The sequence below is a fragment of the Amblyomma americanum genome, chromosome 3, assembly GCF_052857255.1.
Source record: "Amblyomma americanum isolate KBUSLIRL-KWMA chromosome 3, ASM5285725v1, whole genome shotgun sequence".
In the NCBI taxonomy this organism is placed as follows: domain Eukaryota; kingdom Metazoa; phylum Arthropoda; class Arachnida; order Ixodida; family Ixodidae; genus Amblyomma; species Amblyomma americanum.
This window is the reverse complement of record NC_135499.1, coordinates 51,494,297-51,520,546: the sequence shown is the minus strand read 5'-3', so window position 1 is coordinate 51,520,546 and position 26,250 is coordinate 51,494,297.

Below are 26,250 nucleotides of genomic sequence, written 5' to 3'. Positions count from 1 at the left end.
CTTTTGAAAAATAACAAGGATATATGTGCGCAATTTTTATGCTTACTTTTTTCACAGTCACTGTTATCAGGTCAACTACCACGCGATTGGAAAAGCGGTAAGGTCGTTCCGGTCTTCAAATTGGGTAAAAAAAAATACACCGCTTAACTACCGTCCCATTTCCCTTACCAGCGTACCCTGCAAACTCATGGAACACGCCATGTTCTCCAATGTCATGAGCTTCCTCCACTGTCACAACTTTTTTCATCTTGCGCAACACGGTTTTCGAAAAGGCTTCTCATGCGAAACACAGCTGGCCATTTTTATTCATGATCTGCATGCTAATCTTGACTCTAACCTACAGACCGGTGCAATTTTTCTGGACTATGCAAAAGCGTTCGACAAGGTTCCTCACAAACGCTTACTACTAAAGCTTTCATATTTGAACCTCCCCTTTAATATCTTTAAATGTATAGAAGAATTCTTTACTTACCGCTCACAGTACGTCACCGTTAATAACCACAACTCTTATCCTATCCCAGTGACGTCAGACGTCCCGCAAGGGTCTGTCCTCGGTCCGCTTCTGTTTCTAATTTATATTAACGATTTACCAATGCATGTATCTAGTAATATTCGCATGTTCGCCGATGATTGTGTAATTTACCGCAAGGTTAATAACGCTTCTGACCAAACAACTCTTCAACACGAACTTAACCGCATCCAGGAATGGTGTGCCAATTGTTTAAAGAAACTTACCCTCAAGAATGTAAAATCTTGCCCTTCACGCGTCGCCGCAACAACCCACTTCATTTCCCATACGTCATAGCAAACGTCCCTGTACAACCGGATCTATCATACAAGTACTTAGGCATTACCTTGTGTAGCGACTTGTCCTGGAGCACACACGCTACGAACATCATTTCATCCGCTAATAAAGCACTTGGATTTTTAAGACGTCATCTCCGCCAAGCCCCTAAACATGTGAAGTTATTAGCGTACAAATCCCTTGTCAGACCAAAATTAGAATATCCTCACCCATTTGGAACCCGCACCAAGCTTACCTTATAAATGCACTCGAATCAGTCCAAAACAGAGCAGCCAGATTCATTCATTCATCATATTTTTACGACATTAGTGTGTCAGCATTGAGAACCGAATCCGGCCTAATGCCCTCATCATCTCGTCGCCGCATTGCAAGCCTTTGCTTGTTTCATAAATTTTTCCATAGTTCACTCGGCCGCGCACCCTATATCGTCCCTGCAGCCCGCATATCTCGTCGCACTCGTCATCCTTTTCAAGTTTCCCGATCTCGTGCCCGAACTACCACATTTGCCACATCATTTTCTTCCCGTACTGCAGCAGACTGGAACGACCTACCCAACGACATCGCAGCCATCACATGCTCATCCAACTTTGCCAATAACGTTACCAATCATGTTTCGTTGTGTTAACACTTGCTTACCAAAATATATGTACCCACCCCTTATGTAATACCCCTCGTGGGTCTTTAGGTAATAAAATGAAATGAAATGAGATTGAAATGCAATGGCCCCAAAATACTGCCTTGCGGCAGGACCCAATAAACTGCTAGCGAATCCGGACAAAATCTCTGTATATCTACAATTTGCTTTCTATTGTTTAAATATGATCGGAATAACGAGGCAGCCACACCCCGAAAACCATACCTTTCTAGCTTCCTGATGAGCATCTGATGATTTATGAAGTCAAAGGCACTTGAAAAATCTATAGATATGCCTAATATTACAAGTTCTTCTTCAATATGGTTTAAAATGTACTCTTTTTGGGCACGAATTGCCGCCTCGGTGATATAATTCCCTTTCGGACACCATACTGGCCATCAACTATGAGGTTATGTCTATGTTAAAATTTTTAAAATAGCTTCAAAATAATTTTTTCGAATGCCTTTGATAGGGGCAGGTAGTATAGAAACAGGCCGGTAATTCTCCATATCATTCTTTTAACCTTTCTTGTACAATACCTTCGCACGAGCAACATGCATATGGTGTGGAAATACTGCTTGTTTAAAGCAGGAAAAATTGAATATGTAACTTATGCAGGCAGCAAGTAAACAGATGACTCTTTCTAAGGTTTCACTTGCATCCTATGAATAACAATAGCGCTGCTGTTATCAAGGCTTTTATTACTTCCGTCACATCGACCTCGCAGAAATTATCAAGAAAAACTGAGCTTTGATTCTAATGAACATTGTCTAGATTATTACTCACTCTCACTTGACCAGCAGTATTCACAATATGGTTAATGAAGGCATTGGCTAAGGCTTTGCCTGACAGCTCGGTATCATTGTATTTTATGTCATGAACTGAAACAATCCTAATATTATAGTTTAATACTGTGCGTAGGTTCCTACACAGAGCATGTGTGCATCCAGAAAGAGACATGAACATGTTGTTAAAATTCTATTTTCGCGCCCTTTTCAGCTCTTTATCTAAATGATTACAGTAAATTATAAACTTCTTCAAGGCATATGGATTCTTTTTCTTGATAAACCTGGTAAACATTGTGTTTTTCTCACGTATTTTCGCTGCCAGGTCGGGGGTTACCCTTGGTTTGCGGATTTTTGTGTTTGCTACAACCGCACAAAAGGGAAACAGTGCATATATAGGTTTAAGAATATTATGCAGTTCTTTGTAAGTTGCGCTAGCATCTGTTTTTTTTTTGTATACACTATCTCACGATGCGACTGAAAATTTTCCAGAAATGTGGAAAGGTTTTCTTGTGAAACAAGCTGTATCAAACTTGCAGGCGAGTTTTTCTTTGTGTAGACCTTTTTAGTACCGCGCAAAAAAAAAACAGGGAAATGTTCACTCAACTCAACCATAATAACCCCTGCTCTGGTTCTCTCCTTAGCTATATTTGTCACAAGAATATCTATTAATGTTGATGTATTTAGTGTCACTCTTGTTGGGAGATTTATGACATTTGGAAGACCATTCGCCCTCAACAGAACACCCAGGTTCAGTTTTGAGGAATCATTGCTTAAAATGTTTATATTTACGTCGCCACCAAAAATGAGAATTGCTTACAAACTCAAGAAAATTTTCTAAGTAATCTAAAAACGGTGCCACCACTCCATTCTGAGGTCGATAGTCAACGGCAAGTTCAACGTTTTGTAATCTCAGTGCCATAAATTCACAGTCACTTGTACTTTCACAGGGAGTGTCGAATAGTTCACATGTGAAAACATTTTTTACCAAGAGGCACACTCCACAACCGCAACCAGTTGCCCTATTTACGGAAAATGTCTGGTAGGAAGGTGAACGAAAAACATTTGTATCATCTGTGCTGCATGTTCCTGCGAGCATTATCACATCAAACATGGGATCTTGTTGCTGAAAAAAGAGGCCAAGTTCAGAATATTCATGCTTTACTCATCGTATGTTTAGGTGAATGCACTTAGAAGATTTCATATATGCTTGACCTGTGTAAACTTTCAAGTCTGTGTAGCAGTACGTAACGTTCACCATCTGCTCCCGCCATAACTATCAGTTAGTGATCCGTTAAAAATGCCGTGGTCTTTATTTTAGCTTATACAAGTCACAAACTCTAGAAATGGCCACCGCCGACCCTCTCTCAGCTTTGCGCATGAGGACCCGCCCATTGTTGTGCCACATGAACTTGAAACCATTAACTTTAGCACAATTTATCACTGCGAAAAGAAGAGCACGGATTCGCTTTGTTATATTTTCTTGCAAACACACCTTATCATCCACACCGCTTAGCTTTCTCCTGTTCTACCACCATTCACCCCGCTTTGCCTCATTCGAAGAGCGGAAAATTATTCCTGGCGTTTCGTCTTTCCTTGATGGCAGTCGGCGGACCGCCACAACGTCATCTTGCAGGAGTTGTGGCAGTTGGGCCTCAGCTGCTAGCCCGTTGTTGCGGAAGCTGTCGCCTCACTAGCATAGGTTCAGCTCCACTGTACGAAGCTGGAGATGGAGCATACTAAATGTGTAGCTACATTGCCAGACTAAGTGTTTAAAATAAGTGTTTTCTCTCGGATACAGGCATGCATTTGGAACCTTCCTATCTGACCAATGTAATGATGGCCACTGGTGCAAAGTTTTCTTTTTTTCAGCGAATGCTGTTGTTTGTTCTTTTTGTTTCTTGTGTTTGTGTGCAAATCCTGCAATATGACAGTGAATATGGCACTTTTGTTCTAATGATTTTTGATTACGCACATTGGCAATAAAGTACGTGGAGCACATGCGATCATTCCCAAGGAAGAGATGCAAGTCAACAAACTGTCCCTGATCATTTTTGTGGCGCTCACTTTTTAATGTTTGCATTCTTTGAGGTTTCATTAAGGCCTTTGACATGTAATGAATATTCAAACTGTAATAAGTTGCGTGCATAACAGAATTTTTTCCCATTCTAGTACACTTTCATCTATGATCCCTTAACGATTATTGATGTTAGTTTGGAATGAAGTCGTACATAAATGTAAAAGACACATCGCTGACTCACGACTGATGATCTTTATTGTTGTCAAGCAATAAATTGGCGAAAAATGAGCACCAACAACGCGTAACACTGCATCAAAAATTGGCTGGGTAGGGCAAAGACATCGGTGAATAAAAACAAAAAAATAAAAAGTAGAAAAAAAACCATACACTCTGTCGTCGAAGCTGCTGAGATACAGTTGTTTTCGTGTGAGCATAACAGAAGGTTGGCTGACACACTCGTCTTAACCCCGATGAATCTTAAACGCTCCAACCATTTCCCACATGCGCTCGTCTTTATGCTTGTACAGTATGGAGTTTCGGCTGATAACAGATGTGCAGGTTTCAAACGACAGCCTATATATGATCATATCGCTTTCGGGAGGTGCTTTTAAGTAGCTATCGTGTTCGCTCGCTCAGATGGTCATTTAGGCACTCCCTGTTTGGCTGATACAGCACGTTCCACGGCATAGCTCACTCTGTTCCCCACATTTCTGGGGCACTTGTGCATAAGAGAATTCTTCGTTCTTTTCGCGTTCTGCAAGCGGCGATCCTTCACGGTTGACAGTCTTGCAGAGACGTTGCAGTTGGTTTGGAGCAGAGAATACTACTCGCACACCGGCTCCATCTCCTATTATTTTCAAGTTGTGAGGCACAACTAGTCTCACATGTGTCTCACAAGTTGAAACGAATAGCAGCTAGAGCCGGTGTACAAGTAATGTTCTCTGCTCCAAACAAATTGCAACGAGGTCCCCGAGGGGCGGGGGGGGGGGGGGAGGTATGAGCGGAGTCATTGCCAGTCGCTATTTCAGCTACTCAGTGCGCATAGGATTTTTTCTGAATAATGTTCATGACATCATTGCTGCATCAGCAAGAGCATCGTCCCCGCCCGTGAACCGACGTTTCATTTGCTGCTATAAAAGTTCCACTTGGTGTTTTGAAAAGCGGTTTCTTGTGTCAAAGACAGGGGAGTCCAAGGCATAGGATGCGCTAATTAGGTAAAAATGTTGGAAAACTACCTGAAGATGCCCTTTTAAGAAGTGGGGACCCCATGTTTTAGTTCGGTTTTCTCTCGTTAAAATGATCTGCAGCACATTAGAAAGCTTAGACAGTCACGTGGATAGCTCCAAGTGGTAACCAATTTATAATGAAATTTTTTTCTCCCATTATATTTCGGTTTCTGTTTCAACAGCCGAGCAACGGCTGTGACGTACAAGGCTGGCTCAAGCCACGTGAGGCATACAAAAACTAGTGGGGTCACTACTTTCAACATTTTAATTCACATCACCTCTTACGCAAGGCTGTTCAAGATTTTGAATGACAGAAATATATGAAGCAGAGATTGCACCGCTGGTTTTGCATGCCTCACATGACCTGAAAGCGTCTTCTACGTCAAAGCTGCTTTTTCCCTTTTGAAGCCTAAACCAAAAAAAAATTAATCATGAATCCTTCACCTGCTCTAGGTGAGTTCCGCGCTATTACTCGCACCACACCAAAGAAAAAAAAAGCTCATTACACCAAAGAAAAAAATGTGTACAAAAATTTGGTGTATCTACTCTTTTAAGAAGCAAGGAATAATTTCCAGGAAAATCTTGACCGGGCACTAATAAATAAGTTAGGAAATGTCACAGGCGTTTGCTTTGCATCTACTGCAAATTAAAGAGCTCCTTGCAGACTTTGCAGTCGGCGCTCCTTTGAATTCTTTAAAAAATTCATGGCTTATTTTTTAACTATGACAAAGGTTTTCCTAGCTTGTTTTTGGCAGAAAATGTTTCGTGTCGTGGCCGCCACCTCAAGTTCCAAAGTGGTAGCAAAGCTTAGTCTTACAAAACTTGCAAAAAAAATAAAAGATTTTACGCTCGGTTAAAACTCTTCTTTGTAAATAAAAGGCGTGCTTTAATATCAAATAAATTGAACTCCTCTTTTGTATTTTCTTTTAAATGTAAAACATGAAAGAAGCTGTAAAAATATAGAAATCTGAAATTTTCTTTCACATTTATGTTCTCATGGTAGTTGTTTCAAATATTTTTCTAAGGTGTCCAAACGGAAAAGAAGCTGATAAATATATTTCAGAGACGAAAAAAACGTAAGGTATGTCAGCCAAAAAATTCTATTTTTGAGGCATATTCAGCCATCAGTTGTGCGTTCTGGTGGTCCTTATTTATTTTATGATGACAATGGCATTTATTTCTAAAAGTGTAACCGGAACAATTTTTATTTTAAGCGAGAAAATGATTTTGCAATTTGAGTCCTTGCGTTCAACCCTGGCACTGCTATCTGCACCGTACTCCAGGTGGATGCTCCTCGTATGCTGGTTTTGAAAGCTCCGCTGGCATTTAGTACACGTTTTGTCACTTTAAACTCCAGCATCACGCCGTAAGTACAGTATGCACCGTTGAGAAAGAGATAAAGGCTTGATATGGTGAAACTTGCGTGTTCCTTTTAATGGTAGCGCTCTTATAAATTACCTAGTGAGGTCACCTTCAGCTTCTTGAATCATTTGCAGGAGCATCGAGAGGGCTACAACACGCTTGATAGTTTTCTCCACCCATCTATTCAGCTCACAGAGTGTCAGTATTTGACCTTTGTACGGCCTCTGAATACTTTTTGTTGCTGCTAAGGGCCTCACATTTCCTCCGCTGCCGTCACAAGCAATGCTCCCATATGACGTGGCGAAAAGTCCATTCCACTGAAAAAATTTAAATCATTTTCATGGTCGCAGAGGTTTTAACTCTGATTGGTGAGAGCGCAAAGTGTGCTTTCCGGCTCAGTACTGTTTGTGTTGACCAATAGCCGTTCTGCCATGATGCCACTTTATTTTTACTTTTTGTATATGTACCCGTCAGCAGGTTTCTGCCTTGCTGAACCTGGCGGCATTGAAGCGCAGCACATCATTGCAGTGGAATGCTGGTTTTGTGTATATTTGAAGCCGGCGGCAAAATGTGCTGCAGTGAAGAGGAAGCACGGAGCAATGTCGATGTTGAACTCAGAGACTCAACTGGCAAAATTGTTTCCTCACTTAAAACAATAAATTCTCTGATTAAGATTCTAGGAATAAATGCCATCAAATCGTACTGTTAAACTTCCTATATTTCATAATTTAATTAAGATCACCTCAGTATGCAATAGACTTCTGAATATGTCTCAGAAAGCAAATTTTCTCAAATTTTTAGCTCTCTCGCTGACATGCCTTACGCTTTTTGCTCTCTCAAACATTTTTATTATTGCGAAACCACTACTTGGCTATGTCGGTGGTTTTCTGTCCGCAAAACATGTCCGCAGCCCTTGCGTCGTTCGAAGAAGAGTTGTGAGCAAAAAAATGACTATGTGATAGAGGATGATCAAATGATAGAGGCATCAAATTTGGTTGCGGTGGATTCATTAGTAAATTATTCAGGCGCTAAAATGTCAATTAGATGTCGAAATAGTCCGTACATCGATTTAGTGGGTGGACGTTATAACAGCCGTGCACGTCGAAGTAGTGGAAAAATACGCAACCAAGCCATATGAATGTTTGAAATAGATTAAAAAGTGATATATAAGCATTAATTAAGTAAATAAGAAGTTTTGGATGATGTGGAGTAGTTCGTGGCGAGCAGAACTATGGACGTCGATTTTGAGGTAGGACGTCAAAGCAGCTTCGGACGTCGAGAAAGTATAAACAAAAAGAAGACGTTAAAAGGTAGTAAAAGGGTTAAAAGCACACAAAAAAAGTTAATTGATGTAAATGCTAGACCAAAAATCATTAGTAATAGAAAACTACTGACAAAAGAACGTTATCAACGAAAAAAAGAGCGTTTGGATATCACGATAGCTTTGGACGTATACAGTATTGTGCGTTTTTATCGTGAAGACTTTCAAAAGTTTCCCCGCCTCAACCGCTCGCTCATTTGCGATGAAACTGCACACAGACCTTGCGTATTAAGGTAACTTTTGTATCGTAGGAAGTTTGACAACGGTACTTACTTGGTTGAGCCGTGCATGATGCGAAAACATAATCGTCTACCTAGAGATCGGCAACCAAAACCCGCAGACGACGCTTTTTCGCTGAAGGGCGGCAGTGGCACCATCTGTTTGCGGTAGCGCAAAGCGTCACGACAAGGCCGTCGAGGAGAGCGTTGCAAGGAGCGCGGCCGTTTGAATATGCCGTTCCTGTCGTTTCGTCTGCTTCTACTGAAGCGCTTACAACATTTTCGACTAATTAAGAGGAAAAATATCAGAACAAATGATTTAACGAGGCTTTACCTTTTAAAGCATATTGTTTGCAATGTTCGCCTCGGCGGCCTTGTCGGGACGGTTTCCACTGCCCAAAACGGATGACGCCACTGCCGCCCTTCAGCGAAAAAGCGCCGTCTGCGGGTTTTGGTTGCCGATCTCTACGTAGACGATTACGTTATCGCATCATGCACGGCTCAACTAAGCAAGCACCGTTGTGAAACTTGCTACGATACAAAAGTTACCATAATACGCATGCTCTGTGTGCAGTTTCACGGCAAATGAGCCAGCGGTTGACGCGGGGAAATTTTTTAAAGTGTTCACGATAAAAACGCACAACACTGCATAAACGAGAAGACGGTAAAATAGTAGAGAATTACAAACGCCAAAAAACTAGTTATAACATATTTAAATTGTCAAGTAACATAAAAATTGATTACATATCACTCATTATTCACTGTACGGAAATAAAGTCATAAACGACTGTAAACGCGGTGGCAGCGAACCAGCGCGGCCTCCATGGGAACACATGCTTTCGCATTCCTCCATGCAAGCAGACTTAGGCACCCTCAGGATTTTTTGCCTTCTTTGCCTTCTGGACCGCTTAGAAAAATAGTTGGAATAACTACTCTAAGAACATCAGTAGTAGTAGTAGTAGTAAAAGACTTTTATTCGACCATAATTTATAGGCCGAGCATGTCGACCGCCTGGGCGACCAGAAGCCGCTGTTCTTCTTCCCCTTCAGCGCCAAGCCAGTCGAGCCAGGTGGTGATGGATAGAAAGGGTGGGGGGAAGGAACCCGACTGCTGAGCAGCCGGGCAATAGAAGAGGCAATGGGCCAGGTCCGCATAGATACAGGGGCAGTTGGGACAGGAAGGGTCCGGTCGATAGCGATAGAGGAAGAGGCGGGACGGGGTGATAACTGCATTCATCTGAATGTGCCGAAGAAGGCGAGACTCCGGCACCGTGAGTGATGGATGAGGGGGAGGGTAAAGGCGTTTGTCGAGGCGGAGCTCAAGGTAGACCTCTTTTATGGTGCGGCGGAGGGTGAGTCTCCCACCGTCCTCTGAGGGCTTGGGCCAGGGGATCAACAGTGCCCGGAAAAGTGTGTCGCGGGCGAGCTGATGGGCCAGCTCATTGCCGTCAATCCCTGAATGCCCAGGGACCCAGCGGAGGAAAACGATGGAAGGCTGCAGTGCGGAGACCGCTCGTTCGACCTCCTGTTGGAGAGAAGGGGTCAGGGTATCATATTCGATAAAAGATTTGAAATTTTCATATTTTGTTTTTTCTTCCATGTTTTATTAAAAACAAAATAAGGTTATCTTACGGCATGGAGGGCGCAAAACTTTTTATTTATATAAAAATGTCATAGTCATGCGTAAGAATGATTTTTTTAACAACTTAGTTGCAAGGCTAGGCGTAGCTACGGCTTATAAACGTGAAATGGCGACCATGAAATGAAAAAAATTATTCCGCCAAAAACAAGCTGGGATAATATTCGTCATAGTAATGCAATAAGCCATAATTTTTTTAAAGAAATCGAAGGTGGTCGAGTTATAAGTGAGGATCAGATGGCATCGAATGTCCCAAAGACATTGAAATGCCCGCTGTGAGCTGATTTGAACGAGCCTTGTGATATTTTTGTAGTTAGATGACTATTGCAGTGTAAGTAGAATGCAATTTTTTCTGCTTGCATAATTGTAATGGTTCCACATCATGCCATTTACTTTTCCTCTTGTGTGCAGACTTATATTGCTTTGCAACTAATTTTTGCTGCAGGTATTCACCCCATGTGGACACTGCTACTCCTGAGCAGCACACTCACTGGGCTAGTGGAGTGGTATGGCTGTGTGTACCTTAGGTAAATTTCTGGAATGAATTTACGCGTTCATCTGGGTGCTTGGTATTTTCATGTTTGGTTTGGTTTGGTTTATGGGGGTTTAACGTCCCAAAGCGACAAAGGCTATGAGGGACGCCGTAGTGAAGGGCTCCGGAAATTTCGACCACCTGGGGTTCTTTAACGTGCACTGACATCGCACAGTAAACGGGCCTCTAGATTTTCGCCTCCATCGAAATTCAACCTAAGCATGAATATGGCCAGTCGCTAACACCATTTTTCAGTAGCAATGTTTTCAAAATGTTTTTTTCTGTTTATGTAGTTTGTACTTTTGTTCACTACGTGGTGCATGTATGTCTCAAAAAAGCGGCCCAGAAGCCATTGTTGAGTAAACATTTCGCCTGATTTCTTTGATGTGGACATTGTGATGACACATCTACCATTTGTGACCTCCAAATAAACACTTTTATGCGTATGTATTTCTTCAAAGGTGGGTGCAGAAAGGGAACATCAGCTTGCAACACCATGCGGTCGTTTTCCCGATCTAGACTTCATCCCTTAAGAATGTATGCAGTCAGTATTTTAATCTTGTCTAACCAGCAGGCAGGGTAACGACCGCACACGAAACACGCAGTACCAAACGGAGGCGCCGCTGGCTTCCAATGCAACGCTGAATAGCAGCTGAGGAATTTATTGCTTTGCTCAAAATAAATACATGCGGCATCATCCAAAATGCAGAGAACGAAAGTAATGGAATCGTCATTTTGTCACATCTGAGAGCCACATACCGGCCTGTTCGCGATTGTAACAGAAACATTGATTCCGGGGGGGCAGTATGATTCCAGAACCCATGTGGACTTAATGTGGATAGATTCCTGACGTTGTTAGCCTTCCCTCCGCGTTCTAGGTATGTAAAATTTTATGATGATCTGTACATTCATAGGCAAGAGGTATGCACCGGTTCCTGCGTCGCACCTCTTCTCAGTGACCTTCTGCTAGCGTGTCAAAATGGCCAACTATAAGAAGCTTTGCGTGGCACAAAAATGGTAATGATCTTGCGGTTTGTGGACTTCCTAATAATACAGAAGCTTCCTAACTAAGGGTGACACAAGGGCATTGCTGGCAACATCTTTAAGACCTCCTAAGTTCTTGCCAACTTTGAGCTGCCCAAAGAAATGTCAGTGGAGGTAAAGCTTCAGTTTCTCGACCTATGGCTGTACATTGGAGAGGCCCACATGTGCTGGTGTTATTTCACACGGTCGAAAAAAAAAGGCTGAAGCCGCAGGCGCGCTTAAAAACGCCCTAAACAGATCGTGTATTGACCGTGAGCAGGAAAGCGTCAAGGCCCAACTGACACGGTTAGGTGAAGCTGTTTTCCCAGATGACCTCATCTGCATCCTTAGCTTCAAGATAATGAAGAAAATATGACGATCTACCACAACGGGAATTCAGAAAGAACCACAGAAGCTATCTGTCATGTCATGTGTGCACGGTGTCAGCCATGCTCTAAAGAAAGTGTTAGGGCGGACAGGTGTGAAGTGAAGTTAATATGCAACACTCCCAAAAAAGTTGCTTCAACGACATCCTGGTGTAAATTAAAGCCAAGCGACAAATTCACAGCATGCGGCAGCGACTTAGTTTACAAGATCCCTCTGTCATACGGAGCGTCATATGTTGGGAAATAAGGTTGGCAATTTTTTCCCTCTCGTTATCCCGATCAGTGCTCACTACCTGCCCTAAGTAGACGTATATCCACTTCCAGAACCATGCTATCAATTGCGAACTGCGGTTTTTTTGCGAGACTGCTGAGCATTACTTTGGTTTTCTCCACTAGAATTTTTAGACCCACCGTTCAGCTCTGCCTGTCCAACTCTTTGATTATGCTTTGCAATTCATCTCTTGAGTGACTCAGCAAGGGAATGTCAATCAGCAAATCGGAGATTACTAAGGTATTCTTCATTAATTCTTATTATCCCCAACTGTTCCCAATTCAGGCCTCGGAATATCTCCTGCGAACAGGCGGTCAAGAGCATTGGAGAGATCGTGTCTCCCTGCCTGACACCCTTCCTTATCGGAATATTATTCCTTACTTTATGGGTGGCTAGTATTTTTACATAACGCTCTTCTACACGCTTATTTCGTACCGCCTGCATGACCGCTAAGGCTTATACTAGGTCAAATGCTTTCGCGCAATCATTGAGAGAATGGTTGAGGGGTTGAGGGGCTGAGGTATATAGGGGTTGGTTATATTTTGCGTATTTATCTATCACCCGATTAACAATGTGAATATATTATATTTTTGAGTATCCTTCAATATAGCCTCCCTGCTCATTTGTGTGATTGAAATGTAAGGTTTTCTTGACTCTATTAGCGATTAAAAAGCCGTCTGTGAAATGACTGTGAAATAGGATATAGGCATAAACTAGCGGGACTGAATTACATGAGAAAAGTTTTAATAGAAATAAAAGGACAACCTCCCCTCCTTTCCGTTAATTATTGCATTTTTGCCACGTGATTCAGTTAAGGGTGGTGGCAGTGAAAAACATTTTTTTTCTGTTATGTTCTCTTGTTTCTATGCGTGCCACTGCAAAATAAAAAGGCAGTTCCGGGTTGGCGTTCCCTGTATCAGCTGTCTCTTGCCCCTCAGCCTTTGAATATACAGCATCACGAACACCATAAGCACGCGAAATTGAAACGAGTGCTGGAAAAATGTTTCCAAAACCAGAGCAGCGGCGATTTTCATAACGCTGAACAAGATGGCACCCAGAAGAAAATGTATTTCTGTGAGCTGCCCCGTTAGATCTGGTGGCTTTTCATTTGTATGACTGAACCCTACGTTTTGCAGATGGCGACAAAATTCTAGAAAGAATTTATCCTTTAGGCGAGGAAGAACAGTCCAGGCAACGAAATTATAGAAGGTGTTTGATCTTTCTGTGCGGCAAGAGTACAGACGTGGCTGTAGAGGTCTACGTTACCTTTAAAATAATTTAAAATATCATAATCATCATCATTATCTGCCTGACTCTGCGCACTGCAGGGCAAAGACCTTGCTCATGTCTCTTCAATTAAACCTGCATTTGGCAGCTTCGACCACCGTAACCCCGCAAACTTTATAATCTTATCCGGCAGCCGAACTTTCTGCCGCCCCTCCTACGCTTGCTTTCTCTTGCAATCCACTCCGCTACCATTAAGGGCCTGTGGTTTTACATTTGCGTTACACGCCCTGCGCAAGCCAACTTCTTCCTTCCACGTTTCTGCCCCATAGGTGAGCGCCGGTAAGATAGAGGTGTAGTACACCTTTCTCTTGAGGGATATTGGTAACCTGCTAATCATGATCTGATAGAACCTGCCAAATGCGCTCCACCCCATTCCTATCCTCCTAGTTATCTCCCTCTCATGATCTGCATCAGCGGTCACTACCTGGCCTCATCATACGTATTCCCTTACCTCACTGTAAACACAAATACACTTATATGGGAGTAAAAAGAAAGCAAGCGGTCCTCTAGCGCACACCCTTTTATAAACAGGTGTACGCTACAGGACAGTTTTGCTCCCTTTTACTCCTTTTTTCAGAGTGCACTTCCAGCACCTCGCTACCAGTTTTGAGCGGCTGTTTTCTCGTGAGACTGTTGAATAATAATTTGGTTTTCTGCGTGTTAATTTTCAGACCTACCGTTCTTCTCTTTCTGTTGAACTAATTCATCATACTTTGCAGTTCATCTCCTGAATGACTCAGCAAGGCAATGTCATCAGGGAATCGAAGATTAGTTGGGTATACTCTATGGACCTCCTTCACACCGCGACGTCACGAAGATGCGGTGGCGCTGATGTTAGCAGCGACTTTCGCATGGTAGGCAAAACAGGTTCCGCTTGCCCGTGCCTACCGCAGCTGCCGCAGCTACCGGCGGCTGCTTCAAGCCTGTGCACTGCAGCAGCAACATGTATTGACCAGCTGCGTCACTGCTGGATCCGCGTAGTAGCATAAAAAATATTAAATTAGCCTCGATAGGTTTCTCGCGCATAAATGCCGCATTCGGAAACTGGCTAACAGGCATTGGGCCACGGTAGTAAAGCGCGAAGTCTGGGAGTCGATAGGCACTGCCACTCAATGCACTTAATAGCATGCAAGTTACTGCGTTCATTCACCTGAACTTCAGGATAGTAGGCTGATAATTGCTCAAGGAAAAAAAAGACATATGCAGCTGCACACGTACTTATCACCTTCAGCCGGAGTGCACGGGGCGCCGACAGGTTCACTCGCCCCCAAGGAATGCGTTTTTTTGTTAATAGCACACCATGTTTTAATGGCGCGTTTTATGACATTTAATATTTACTTGAAACTGTTTCTTGATATGACGACGTAATTATTTCATTCGAGTAGAAAGAAGTCTGGTAAGTTGTGTCAATCTTGCGCGGTCGCGTTGGTGTGCTTAGAATAGCGTACCTTAAGTGTGCTAAGCGCCATATGCTTTTTCATTGCATCATGCATGTGTCATGTTTCATGAGGTAGTACATGATCGCGAAGCTTGTTAGAAAGAAGCAGCCGCAGGCGTGCTACTAACAGACACGTGGCGAGATTGAGAGGGGAAGCGGCAATGAAAAGTTTTCGTTATTCATGCATGCGACATGTAACTAAACTTGGTGCAAATATGAAATGCCTACGCTAGTTTCAGTAATTCCTTTTATTTATAGCTATACCTGGTGCACTTCTGGGTAATTATAATTAACACCGTCGTCAAGTCCCCCCAAGGTCTCAAATAACTGAGTAAATAGTGCGCAGTTTTTTTATGCCAGCATGTACATAAAGCCCTGTTCTGTACGATGACGCGATTAGTTCTTTTTTTATATATGATCAGTACTTATGCATGCATAGTTACATGAAAACGTTTCTTACAAGAAATAACTAACACAGTACTGCACGTGTAGGGAAAAAATCGAGAGATTTATTACACTCCTCAACGTCTCAGGAATAGTTTGCGACAAATGGAATCATTTGATTTTCATGCGAATTACGAAGGTGAGTGATCCTGTCGCAGAAAGTGTGAGAGGTCACAAAACGAACCTTAAAGTTTATTCCCTCGTTTATGGCATCTTCGCTTGCGCTTTGGTTAAAGAAATGCGGCACTGAAATCAAAGAAATTACCTCACAATTTTTGACGACCACACTTCTAAAAAGCGTAATTTATAAACTTGTATTCAATATTTTGCTATAATTTTTCGTCACGAAACTAGATTTCAGGGTTAGGAAAAAAAATCATTCTAGAAATCAAAAATTTTCACCAAATCGACCAGCTTAACAAGAGGACAAGTCGGCCTGGCTGGTGCGTGGTCATGCGGCTAAAAACAGCGCTAAGCGAGACAGGAGATCAGGGACACGACGCGGACGATGAACGCATGTCTGCTCCGACGAAACAAGGCCAGCACTTCCCCTCACTATTGTCCCAAAGTAAAATCATTCCGGCTAGTGCAGAGTGTCAAAACTTGTTTTATTCAATGCCTAGAGCATAAATAAAAGGCAGGAATGCTTTCTACATGTTTACTACTAACCATATATACAATACACAGTGGCAAACTATTTCTCTATAGGCTGCACGTGGCCAACGCGAGCTCGTGTACTTCAACAAATTACTAAGTTGGAAGCATCAACCATAGCTATGATTCGCAGAAACTGGAAACGCGCCTACAAGCCTTGAAAACCCGCGCTCAACACCTATCCGCGACGCCACTCCCCGACCTTTTGCCTACCACGAGCTCGCTAGCGACTGCAGCGCCACCTCGTTTGTTTACAAACATGCAGGAGGTCTATAAATCTTTGTCCTGCATGCTTCGGAACACTTCGTGTAAACAGGCGTTGCATAGCATTGGCGAGATGGTGTCTTCCTGCCTAATACCCTTCGTTACTAGAATTTTACTGATGTCTTTAAAGAGCCTCATGGTAGCTTTAAAGTAGTTATAAATCCGTTGCAGTGTTTTAACGTAGGTGTCTTCTACACCCTGATTATGCAATGCCTCCATGACTACTGAAGTTTCCAACGAGTCAAATGCTTTCTCGTAATCAGGGAATGGTACATAAGGGTTCGTTATATTCTTCGAATTTCATTATCACCTGATTGATATATTATATATGCTCTATATCGAGTGTGCTTTACGAAAGCCTGCCTGATCATTTGGTTCATGAAAGTCTAGTGTTGTCCTGGTCCGATAAGCGATTGCCTTAGTAAATACCTTGTAGGTAGTGGGCAGTAAGCTAATCGGTCTGTAATTTCTCAAATCCGTCACGTCTCCTTTTTCATGAATAAACGTAATTTTACCGTTCTTCCAAACTTATGCTACTCTCTAGGTCATGAGGAATGGTGTATAAAGGGTGGCTAGTTTTTCCAGCGCAACCTCCCTTACGTCCTTTAACATATCTGCTGTTACCTGATCGTCCCTTGCTCATTTCCCCTTTTGCATTGCTCATAAGGGTTTCCTTCCTACCTCTTTTGTTACTGGCAGGATGCCCCATTGCTGTGTACTACTGATTATCTCATTAACATTCTGATTACAGATATGCATAGAACTCTTCGGTTACTTTAACTATCTTATGCATATTGCTAATTACCCTGCCCTCTTCGTCCCTTGACACATAAATCTTGTGTTTGCCTGTGCCTAATTTCTTCTTCACTGTTTTAGGCTGCCTTCGTTCTTAAGAACATGCTCGATTCTCTCGATATTAAAATTCTATTTGTCAGATACCTTGCTTTGATTTATTAACTTTGATAGCTCTGCTAGTTCTATTTTGTCCCTAGGGCTAGACGCCCTCATGCTTAATCTCATGCCCTCATGCTTAAGAAAGATCTTAATAAGATATTTCGTTTCCTGAGATAGCTTGCCGGTATCCCAATGAGCCATCCTAGCACCTACTTCTACTACGCACTCCGTAATGGTAGTTCCGAGATTATTAAAGCTCAGTTAAAGCTGTAGATTTGTTCTGCAGCGATATCCTGAATTCCGCTACTTTCCGTTTTACCGCTATCTCGTTAATGGGCTTTCGCTCCACTACTTCCTTCTGTTGCCTCTTCAAGCTTCAGCTAATTCAAGACATTGCCATTCTGTGGCCACTACAGCGCACCTTTCCGAGGACGTCCACATCCAGAACGATACCAGGGTGAGCGCATAGTATGATGTCTATTTCATTTTCACCCTCACCATTCGGACCTTTCAACGCCCGCTTCCTGTTCTCCCGTTTGCAGAAGAAGGTATTCATGGTCCGTAAATTATTTCTCCTTTCGAACTCAACAAATAACTCCCTGCTACTATTCCTGAAGCTTAGGCCATAGTCGCCTACCGCCTGGTCTCTGGCCTGCTTCTTGCCTACCTTCGCATTGAAGTCTCCCATCAGTACAGTGCACTGTGAATTTACTGTATTCATTGCCGATTCCACGTCTTCACAGAATATTTCAAGGATGTAGTCATCATGGCTGGATATAAAACCGTAGGCCTTCACCAGCATCAGCTTGTGCCTCTTATTAAGGCTAATTATGATACCTGCCACACTTTCTTTGATAATATAAAACTTCTATATGTTTCCAGCTATATCCTGATTAATAAGGAATCCCCCACCCACCTAGTTCTCCTCTGTCGGCTAATCCACAATAACAAAGTACGTGCCGTCCCCTTACTACTCTAAGTGCCTTGTCTGTCCTCCTAACCTCGCCAAGCCCTGCCAGATCCCATTTAATACACAAGGGTAGAAACTTGGGCGAGTCGGTAACGGTGATCCATGGAAAGTGAGAGTAGCGCAAAACGGGACAAAGGGACAGAGAAAGACAGACACAACACAGGCGCTAACTTCCGACTGAAAGAAACCAGGGCGGAAGTTAGCGCCTGTGTTGTGTCTGTCTTTCTCTGTCCCTTTGTAACGTTTTGCGCTACTCTCACTTTCCATGGATCCCATTTAATAACTGCTATTTCGTTTAACGGCACAGTTAGACTTACCTCACTGGGTAACGTTACAGCGTAAAACGTTCCCAGGTTCAGTTTCCAGTTGTGGCCTGCCCGGAGCCAGAGATTCTTCGTACCCTCAGCTGCGTCACAGGTCTGACCGCCGCCTCTGTCAGTTGCTCCGCAGCCGCTGGGGACTGAGGGCCGAGGGTTAATTGGTTTGTTCATGGAAGGTTGTGGCCAAGTACTGCACAGCGACAGAACGGCACAGCGACAAAACAGCACGATGACAGAAGAGCGCAGGGAGAAAACAGCACGACGAAAAAAACAGCGAAGAGCAGTACGGTGCAGAGCTGCAGAGGCTGCTGCAGTGGTCGAGTGCTCCAAGGCAGCGGGAAGCGTATCTGTTTGTTTGTAGACTGTAGCTTTTTATTTTAAGCGAGAAAATAATAAAACGAAGCGGAAAATGCGGTTTGTAGTTTTCTTATTTTAATCAAAAAAATAATAAAACAAAGCGGAAAATGCCCCTCAAAAGAGCCTCGTTTACATTGGATTCTCCCCCTTTACCCAAGCTCGCTCTGAGGCATTCTCCCATGAAAATAAGTCGACGCCATTTCATGGGGGGCCTGCTATGAGGGGCATCTGCCACTTTGTTCTTGAGTTGTATCCGACTGTAAAAGGCGAGCTCGTCCCTTAAATTACAGTTGCAGTAAGCGCCTTGTCCGTGTTCCTTCTTTGTTCGTCCTGCCTACTCCTGCGCCTTGTATCTTCGAGTGATGCACCAACTCGCCCAGCAGTCGACTTTTCTGAAATTAGACGATGAGCCTAAACAATAGTGTAATGATCCATTTAAGACAGGTGAAGGCTTGATGTGATGAATTGCCCGTGTTCCGTTCAAAGGCAGCGCGCATTCTAAACGTCGAGTCAGCTAAACGTTTTTCTTGAATAAGTTCTGGCATCCAGAGGGCTACGGCACGCTTGATAGTTTTCTCCGTCCTGTAAATAGCTCATAAGGAGTCACTATCTGTCCTTTCTATGGCCTCTGAAGACTGGTTCTCGCTGCGCAGCACCTTCGTCTGCAGCAAAAGGAGATGTAAAATGACCATCTCCTTCGGTTTTACTTTTTTCCGCCCATGGGCACAACCAAACCACGGCCGCTGGATCTCCCGTGGCCAAACTCACGAAAAGCACAATTCCGATTCGCTCACAGAATGCGGCACGATATCTTGGAGCGGCTTTCACTCTCCTTGTTATCAGAAACCAAAGTGTGCTTCCTGGCAGGAGGGCAGAGCAGTACTGCTAGCCTGGTGGAACACTAGCCAGTCTGCTTGCGCTCGGATCTAAAGCGGCACCTGCATTTCACAGTGCTTCTCGCAGCTGCGGTGTGGGGAGCGTGGCTGCAGCGCTCTTTTGTCTACATCTCCAGCTACTACGCGGGTTATCCTGATTATTGTTGTTGTTGCCTCAAATACGATGGCACATACCCACTGTGGGGGATTGGCCAGGGTTTGGTGCAGATTCAAAAAGGGAAAATCTCATCCAGGTTTATCGCAAGCGGCTCATAAATTGAGATGACTCTGAGTGGAAAAGAAAATCACGAATTTTGAGAGAGCTTGAGGAAATCTGAATGGAAATCTAGGAAACAAAGCGGCTCCGGCTACGTGGCCGCTTCATTTTCATTTTTCTGAAACCGTGCCCTTGAGTAGATTTCTGCATTGCCGAAACTGGCAGCCTCCAATCCCGGTGCACCACCGCATCCGAGCAGTGGGGAGCTTGTTCTGTGTACAGTGTTGTGCGTTTTTATCGCTGACACTTTCAAAAATTTCCCCACCTCAACCGCTGGCTCGTTTGCGGTGAAACTGCACACAGAACTTGCGTATTATGGTAACTTTTGTATCGTAGCAAGTTTGACAATGGTACTTACTTAGTTCAGGCGCGCATGATGCGAAAACGTAAGCGTCTACAAGAGATCGGCGAGCCCAAACCCGCAGACGACGCTTTTTCGCAGAATGGCGGCTGTGGAGCCATCTTTTTTCGGCAGTGGAAAGCGTACGGCAAGGCCGCCGAGACCAACGTTACTAGATGGCCGAGACGAGCGTTGCAAACAATATTCTTAATAAGGTAAAGCCTATTTAAATCAGTTGTTTTGATATTTTTCCGCTCAATTAGCCAAAAATGTTGTAAGCGCTTCAGTTGAAGCAGAAGCAAATGCCGAACGGCATATTCAAAGGGCCCGCGCTCCTTGCAACGCTCGCCTCGGCGGCCTAGTCGTGACGCTTTCCGCTGTCGAAAACAGATGGCGCCACTGCCGGTTCTCAGCGAAAAAGCGTCGTCTGCGGGTTTTGGCTCGCCGATCTCTCGTAGACGCTTACGTTTTCGCATCATGTGCGCCTGAACTAAGTAAGTACCATTGTCAAACTTGCTACAATACAAAAGTTACCATAATACGCAAGCTCTGTGTGCAGTTTCACCGCAAACGAGCCAGCGGTTGAGGCGGGAAATTTTTGAAAGTGTCAGCGATAAAAACGCACAATACTGTATGTTTGCAGCCGGCAGCGAAGTGTACTGCAATGAAGAGCAGGTACAGGGCAACGCCGGAATCAGACACGGGGACGCAGCATTAAAAATTATTTCCTCCCTTTAAAAAAAGAGTGTTCCGGAAATAATTGCAATAAATCGTGCTGTTCTACGTACTAACTTTCGTATTTTGACGAACACCTCACTGCGAAAATGAGGGCTGAATATGGCTCAAGAAGTAAATTTTCTCAAATTTCGAATTTCTTCTCTGACACGGCTTACGTTTCCTGATATTTGAAACAATTTTTTCGGCTTCTTTGCTTTTGAATACCATGAGAAAATATTTGGGATGGCTGCTGAGGCATGATTAATTTTTCTAAATATTTCAAAATCCCACTGTTTTGTACCTTTCACGCACGGCTCGCAAAAAAAGTTGGGCTGAGGCTTAGCTAAATAGTTAAGCCTGGATATCTCGATGCGAAAAGCTTAGTGGCGGTGCTTGTGGTTTAGCTTAAGGCTTTATACATAGGGTTACAATTTGGGTATACATTTCTAGCTGCCGCATGGCATCACTTACCGGTCTACCCCGCAAATGTCATAGTCTTTCACAAACGTCACACACACGTGGCCGAACGGGTTGTCCACAAAGTGTCGTAAAGACCTTGGTCGCGCTGGCACTTTCACCGAGTTTCAACATGTAGTCTGTGTAGCGGCGAGTCTTTAGCAAGGAAGGAAGTAAGGAAGGAAGGAAGGAAGGAAGGAAGGAAGGAAGGAAGGAAGGAAGGAAGGAAGGAAGGAAGGAAGGAAGGAAGGAAGGAAGGAAGGAAGGAAGGAAGGAAGGAAGGAAGGAAGGAAGGAAGGAAGGAAGGAAGGCCTCAGACGTTGCTGGCACATACCCACTACCGGGGAGTGGCCAAGACACAGGCGGTTAATTACTGGATACAGGAAAGTTTTGACGGGAAAAGGGGTGGTAATAGTAAGTAGTCTGATAGATTGGAAGAGGGAAGGAAAGGGGTGCAGTTAACTTGGAGATCGAAGACGGGACAATTGCTTAATGTGCATAATAGTACACAATGCCTGTAATGTTGCAATGTCGTACTGACTGAGATCGGGAAAAAGAAATTAGAATGGGAGTCGCTGCGTTTCTTGAACAAAATTTTGAACAGCAGAGCGCACACTCCTGTCGCTTCGTCCAAGCAAAGAAGCGCCAATGGAAAGAACAACCGCGGAAGACACAGGCAAGCCCAGTTGATGAAATAGAATTTGCAAAAGACGCTTCCTGAAATGAGAAAAGCGGCGGCAGAACAGCAGGAAATGATCTATTGTCTCAGGTTCGGCACAAAAAGGGCACAGTGGGGAAGCTGCCAGGCCAGATCTGTGAAGGTAGAAATTTAGAACGGGAACCCGGCAACGCAAGCGCGTGAAAGAGACCTCTAGTCTGCGTGAGCGCCAGTCTTTGCTACTCCAAGGATGCAGAAGATGCTGATATTCGGGAGATGATGTAAGAGCCGAGGCAGCAAATTCCTGAAATATTGTGTAGCTGCTAAATCTCACCGCAGCTGTATATGCGCACGATGGTAGGACAGCAACAATTGGGCCGCTGAGAGTGGCTGTTGCTAAGGAATCTGCAACCTCATTTAAGTGAAAGCCCATGTGACCTGGTACCCAAAGCATCCTTACCGAATTTAGATGGAGCGGAATCAGGAACTTAAATAGGCGTAATGGCCGAGAGTCAGTGGGTGAGGATAAGGAAGAGCTAATGGACAGACAGTCTGTCATAACCACGACCTGGGAAACGGTAGATTCTAATTTTCGTAAGGCTAAGATTACTGCTAATAATTCAGCCAGAAAAATTGGAGTGAAGTCAGGAAGACGGAGAGAAAAAGACCAATCCAGTGAAGGCGAAAAAATTCCCACACCTGCCTTTTCGCGAACCTGCGATTCATCGGTAGCAATAAGAACATGAGAGGGAAAGGACCTTAGGTGGTCCTGCAATAGACCTGAAGAAGCGGGAAGGGCTGCAGCTTTGCATGCGATGCGAAAATGTCATCGAATTCAATCTGGACAGATGAGGAGTTGTTATATATTTGGCGGACATCTGTGAAATGAATATTTATGCGATCAAGGAGGGACTGCACGTAGCATATCTGCTGGGTATGAAATCGAGACCAGGCAGCACTAAAAAAGGCGGAAGGTTGACTAAGAAATATTATATTGGAAGCGTGAAGAGGTGAGTAGCACAATTTTAAAAATGTTTGAACTGTTAAAAGGCGAAACCTAGCTGATAACAAAGGCATTCGTGCCTCAAGGTGAAGAACAGCATTGGTGACATATTTTGGAAGCCCCAGACAAAGGCGCAACGCCTCACGCTCCAAAAGCACAAGAGGGCGAAGTTTATAGGCAGGAGCTCCTGAGAATAAAACACACCCGAACTCCAAAATTGGGCGGACGCACATTTTATAAATCATCAGAAGCGTATGCCTTCTCATGCCTGACCTAGCCCTACAAAGCCTGCGCAGGATGCCAATGACCCGAACTCCTTTTGCAGAAACTTGCTCAATGTGTGGCCGCCAGGAGAGAGTAGAGTCGTATATTACACCGAGATACTTCACCGTCTGAACTTGAGGTATTATGTTATTTCTATAGACCAGGCAGATATTTACTGGAACAGAAACTGGAAATACTAACAATGCGCATTTCTTCACATTAAGGGACAGATGAATTCTTCCTAGGCAGTTGTCAAAAACATTGAGGTAATTTTGCAGGGTTCGATAAAGAGTGTGAATGTCACCTGCTGATGCAAAAAATGCAATATCGTCGGCGTACACGTAAGTTTTCACATTTTGAATGCATGGAATTGAGCTTAGAAAAATGTTAAAAAGAACAGGTGATAGAACTGATCCTTGCGGAACACCTCTTCTCTGTGGAAATCTCCTTGAGGAAACACCATTTTGGCAGCAGTAAAATTCTCTATTTTCCAAAAAAACAGAAATCCAGGCTACAAAATAGCTTGGGAAGTTGAGTTCCTGTAATCTTAGTAATAGAGTCGAGTGCTCCACGCTGTCGTATGCTTTACTGACATCCAAGGTGACAAGCGCAGCAAACTTTTTTCTATTGCGAGCTAATTTAATACGACTCTCAAGGTCAGTATGAGCACACCAAATTGAACAACCCGGCCTGAAACCAATTTGACATGGATTCAATACAGCATTTTCAGAAATGAATGACATGACACGGCTGAGAAGGACCCTTTCCACCAATTTCACTAGGTTCGATGTTAACTAAATAGGGCGTATATTGTCTAAAGTTAAGCCCTCCCCTTGCCTTTTCAGCAATGGAACTATTTCAGCAAGGCGCCACTCATGCGGTATCCAAGGACCTTTAATAGAATGGTTAATTAGAGCCAACAGGTCTGCAGGAGATTCATTGAACAAAATTTTGATCATGGATGAAGTGACCTTATCGGGGCCAGGAGCCACTGGGAATATGGGCAGAACAATTTGCGACAGCTCAGGCATAGAGACCTCAGTGAAATCACTTGAGGTGCATGTGAATATAGTAGGAGAAGGTAAAGCATATCTAAAGCGAAGCTCTAGGCCACACGCAATATCCTCTAAGGCCTTTGCGATGTCAGCAGGGGACTGAACGAGGAATTCAATGTTGGCAGCCGGAGGAATAACCTTGTTGCGCCTCATGAAATTAAACAAAGATCGTTTATTTCCTGATTGGGAAAGGAAATCATAATGATTTGTATTATACTCCTCCTTTGCACGGGCGACAGTGCGCTTAAATGTTTCTGCAACAAACTTACAACCCAGCCAATTTTTTGGGCATTGATTGATAAGAAGTTTCTTCCAAGCTGCTTTCCGTCGTCTATATACACGCGTGCACTCATCATTCCACCAATTGTTCACGATTGCACCCTTTGTTCTCTTAACCAAAAATTCAGACTTTTGCCTTGCATGGTCCAGTACTGAACATGGATGTGCAGCCTTGCTTTCGGCACTTCTCTGAGCGCGAGTGTCTGAAGTGATTTGGAGGGCTGATTTTAGCGTGTCTTTGAAGCAATTGTAATTTATTAACGTGCGCTGATGTCGCTCAGGAAGAGTTAATTTACACGCAAACTTGAAACTAATAGGTAGATGATCACTGTTTGTTGCACAGTCAACAGGCGCCCAAGACATAACAGATACTCCTGGGTAGGAAAAAGTTAAATCCAAGGCAGAGCGGCATTGACTGCGAACAAACGTAGGTAATCCGGAATTGTTGCAGATCAAGTTGTTGCCAGAAGCCCAATCAAATAGTCTAGAAGCAAAGCTGCCTGTTTTAAACCCCCAAGTCACATGGTGCGAATTGAAGTCGCCAAGTAATAGAACCTGAGATCGGCTACTAGACATGAGTGAGTCAAGGGGCCGAGTACCACGCACACCAGACGGGAAATAGGCATTAGCTACCGTAAAGGGCTGTTGACCTGGGACACTGAGGTCAACCGCAAGGATTTCACATTCATTGTCCGCATATCGAAAAGAAATTGATGCCCTGTGGCAAAACTTTGTAGATATGAGCACTAACAACCCTCCCCCTCGTGATGACCGGTCAAGCCGGAACGGATGGTAATCCTTGAGATGATAATTGAAATTTGAAGTAAGCCATGTTTCCTGTAAAGCAACTAAATCTGGTAGAAGCTGATTGCATAGGCAATTTAAATCTGTTGAAGCTGAGAATATAGATCGACAATTCCACTGGAGTACACTTAAGAACCCTATCTTGGCGGAACTGCCGCAGCCGAGACTGCCTTTTCTAGAATCCTGGTCTTAGCGTTTTGACTTGCGTTACTTTTCTTTGTCTTTGACTGGGGGCAAGATGGACCTGCAATATTCAGAGGAGACCCACTTCGTTTCTGGGCGCGGAGATCAGACTCCATATCCATACAATCCATAGAGGATGCGTCCATAACGCTATTCGAAGGAGAGGCCTGAGAGGTCTTTTGTTGCTCACATTGTTTTTGGCCCTGTGGAGCGGAATCGATTACTACAGGAAGAGGGGTAGCTTCCGAAGCCAAAGAAGACAAGAGCGGAGCGGTGGGCGCCTGCAGAAGATTGGTCATCTGAGCAGCTATGACCTGCGAAATGCACGTGGACACGGTTTCCATAATGCGATCCATTGCATTTGCCACAGCTTTCTCGACTGCCGCTGTAATAGCCTGGGACCAACTAGAATCCATTATGGGTGGGAATTTGGCGGCCACACTAGAGTAGGCTGAGACTCTCTCCTTGACTGCGGCAAAAGCCTCTCTCT